Source organism: Sprattus sprattus (assembly GCF_963457725.1).
Source record: "Sprattus sprattus genome assembly, chromosome: 13".
Taxonomy (NCBI): Eukaryota; Metazoa; Chordata; class Actinopteri; order Clupeiformes; family Clupeidae; genus Sprattus; species Sprattus sprattus.
Window position 1 is genome coordinate 14582308 of NC_137911.1, and position 4250 is coordinate 14586557.

A 4250-nucleotide genomic window follows, 5' to 3' on the forward strand; every position below is an offset into this window, starting at 1 on the left:
TCCTATAGTGTGAAATGAACTCAGCGTCACACTGGTGGAAATGACCGTCACACCAGTGGACATAGGCTATAGACAAGGCCTAGATAAATACATTTTTACAAATCCGTGCTACATGTGCCCCCTTTTTAACTTTGAGCACCTGCCCCTCCAAAGGTCTCTGCACGGCCCTGCACTTCAGTCATATGCTCCTGTTGGTTCAGATAGTACACTTGAGTTGACTGAAGTCATGGTTTGATAAATTTAAAAACAAGGGTGTGTTTGTGGCAGCAAAGAGGAGGAAGTGGAACGTGCAAGTCCAAATGTCTTCTGTGAAAATGTTTTTATTGTTTGATCATGTGTAGGCTACTGTCACTGATGTCACAGCTTCCTTAAAGAGTGGGGGTAAAACAGTTGTCATTATGCCTTTTATGATCTTTATTTCTGTGTGTGTGTACATGTGTTTGTTTGTGTGTGTGTGTGTTACTGACAGTGACAATAGTTTAACTTGCTGTCTTTGTTGTTTTAGTACAACAGTCTACTACTGTTGTGCATGTTTAAAGATGCCTACATTCAGGTTTAATCATTATTTAGCCAGCATTTATAGCTTGGAAAAACTAAAAGACAGGCATGGACCAAATGAATGCCAGAACTGACTAAGGATGCCCCTTCAGCGCTACACACGTATACACGCGTTCCCTCAACCAATGCATGACATGCTCAACACATCTGTGGGCCTTTTCATCCACTCCTAATAGGAGCTTTAGCTGTGGAAGGCATCACTCCATCTCTGATAGTGATTAAAGGTTGCATGATTAGACTTGAACGTGCTGCTTACTGCAGGTCTGGTGCGACCGCAGCAGCAGGCACGGCAGTGGTGGTCTGGCTTCGCCCTGGCCTGTGATTCACGCACAGGAAAGGCCTCACCACATGACTGACAGCTTCCATGTGGGTTCCACAGTCGGTGAGTAATGCAACAGGGCCCTTATAATGGATTCACACATCATTACTGCTGAGGCCCTCTCCTGTTGGCGTTGGCCTTCTGCTTCCAAGACCACCCTAGGAGGGGGCTACACAATAGACAATGCAGAAGGGGGGGGGGGGTCGTTGATTGGCAGATGATAAATTACATGCATTCTTTGGGGATTGTGTGTGTGTGTGTGTACAGGAGGGTAAATAAGCGACTCAAGTGGGTTAGGAAAAAGGGAAACTGTACTCCAATTCCCATAAATAGGTAACCTTTTGGAAAAGAAAATAGGTGTACTTAATAAACGGTGGAGTGGCCATTTTTCTCCATCCAATCATTATTACTACAAAGCTTCTACTAATAACAACCACCTCTGTTGTTGTGCACTGTTCAACTAATGTTACTTTACATATAACCAACTGTAAATATGTTGTTTATAGTCTACATACTTGACCAAACGTACATCCTGTGTTCATACTGTACATACAACCCAACCTCATCTCTATTCCCGAACTCTGTCCACTTCTCTGTCCAATAAACGTATTCAAAATATTTAAATATATACTATTTGTATGTTTTAACTCTTGTAAGATAACATCACTTGGGCTCTGTGGTACTTGCTCTTCCTGCACTTACCTGTAAATAATACTATATTTTTACACTTCTGGTTAGATGCTAAGTGCATTTCAATGGCTTTGTACCCGTACTCTGCACAATGACAATACAGTTGAATCTAATCTAAACTCTGGAGCACAGATATATCAATCCCAAGATCATAGGATACATTTTACAAGTGCACAGGTCCTTGCAGGCTTAGGGTGAAACTAGATAAATATGTCCTCTATGTCTTTGACCACCCAGGTAGCAGCTGCCCCTGAGCCCAATCTGGCGTGCAGATCCTGTCCTCATTCAGGTGCTCTCCTGGCTAATGAAATCTTACACCCTTGCCCTCTTTGACCACTAGAGGGAGCAAGAGCCATATTTTATGGTAGATCGTTTTTACATCATGTGGGGAGCGTGTAGTACACCATACATATAACAAAAGATTTCTTTAAAATATAAATAATTGCACTGACCTGTATGCAAGATGTTTTAAACTGAAAGGAGGTCTACCCATTCCGTCTCTATAGTAATTACACACTTACATATCCTAACACATGAAACTCATAATCTTTAATTCTCTCCATGGTTTTATCACTGTCATTTTGTGGTTATTTTTTAAAGTCCAAAGTTCATGTCATTACCCTACATTTCTCGCATTCCTTTCCCCAGTTTTGCTGCTATAAAACATTGGTTATTTAGCGTCGGCAAGGTGGTAGTTTCACCTTATGTTTGAGTTTGTGACACTGTAATTATGAGAGAATTTACCCCTGGAACATGAAGATTGACATTCCAAAGCCAGATGGAGGGTTCGGCCGTAAATCCGGGAGCTTCACCTGAGGCGATTCCTTCCCTGGAAGCGTCGAGAAGATTGACCTACAGCACGAGCTCATCTGATTGCTCGCGCGATAAAGCTGCTAGCACCCTTCCTAATCCGCGTTTACAACTGGAAAAACAATCTGGAGTCACAGTCTCCGATCCCTCCCTGGGCAGCGGTGCCGCTGATCCCCGAAGAACGAGTGAAAGCTTAAGCGTATGGGGCAGGTGTTTTTTGGGGGATAGACGGATCGGGCACACAAAGGTTTCTTTTCAAGTTCCAATCCATTCTGGAATTCGCCATCATCGCGGAGATTTACAGATTAAAGCTCAGAGCGAGAGGGCCACTTAACGTTCCGCGCGAGCTAGATGGGGGCGAGAGTGAGTCGGGCCACTTCTAAATGTCAAACAACTCCGGGACCATCCCGCTCCTCAAGGTCACCCACGCGCCCAGAGGGGGAGAGATGGAGGCCCGGGAGTTTTTACACTGACCTTCTCTCTCTCTCACACACACACACACACACACACACACACACACACACGCTCTCATGTACACACACATACTGCAGTATCCACCGAACAGTATGAGTCAGAGCAGGGGATTTAGTTTACCTCCTGTGTGTTATATTGTAGGTATGAGAGTGTGTGTCTTCCTCAAAAGGAGGCACAGATGGACCGTAGTCAAATTCCTTTCAAAAAACAGCCTTTGTGCCACAAATCAAACTGCTGTTGTAATTAAATCAGATCACATTCAACTATTTCCTTCCCTGATCTTGATTCTTGTATCATACATTGTTGAATGAACGGCCATGGACATTGTTCACCTGGTCAATGACATGGGTGTGTATAGGTTGTTTTTTGTCCTGATCTCCTGTGAGCCTCTTATTTCAACCCTGTCTATGACAATGCATTTATCAGTACATCAGCCATGGAGTTGGCCTGGCTTTTTTCTGGGAGACACCTTTATGAACCAAACAGTTTGACCTTCAGGGGGGACATCTAGAGTTACTGGACTGACTACGCCACCAGTGCCTTTAATGCTGGACTGTCATAATAACAGATCATTCAGGGCACCAAAAGCTGACCTTCCTGCCGGGTAGGAAAGACACGCAATATCATCTTTCAACCGTAAATGCCCCCTAATGCATCTTTAATTGCGATGACTGTTGGAAAAGACAATGACCGCCATATTTCAAATCCAAGGGTTCACTGCCTGGCGCAAGCAGAAATGTACTTCCACGCTGACCCTTTGTAATGGTGATACTCAAGGCCAGCTTTGAGGAATGTCGGGGCGGCTGTGTGTCGTGACCATTGCTGCTCATTAATGTCACATCTCTACACAGACGTGTGTAAGTTTTCTCAGTCTATCCGCTTCCACAACAGGAAAGGGGAGAATGCTTTGACCAAAGATAATAAAGATTTATGTAGCATGCTGGATGTCGCAACATTGCGACATCGACAGAATGTTGTGGTGATCCAAGCAAGGATTTACAGGCTGGACTTAATTTACCTCTAAATGAACACGTGCATGAGAGCAGTGGATGAAGGCTATGAGTGTAGAGATATAAGTGTAGCTGATGAGTGTGAGTAGAGTAAGGTGTTATGTATGAGTGTAGTTTGGGAGTGTAATATAGTGAGTATAGTGTTAGAGTGTGGTGTTGTCCAACAGTGTGGTATGTGTTGCATCATGTGTCAAGTGCAGATGGTAAAGAAAAGCAAATTTGTGTTTGAATGTAGAGGGTATGAGTGTGTAGTGTATGAGAGTGTAGTTAGCATTGTGTGCAAGTACAGTAAGAGAAGTGTGAGAGTGTTTTGTGGCTGTAGTGTGTGGCCATAGCGAGAGTAATGTACAAGTTGTCAACCGAGAATTAACAAGGTCTATCTGAAATGT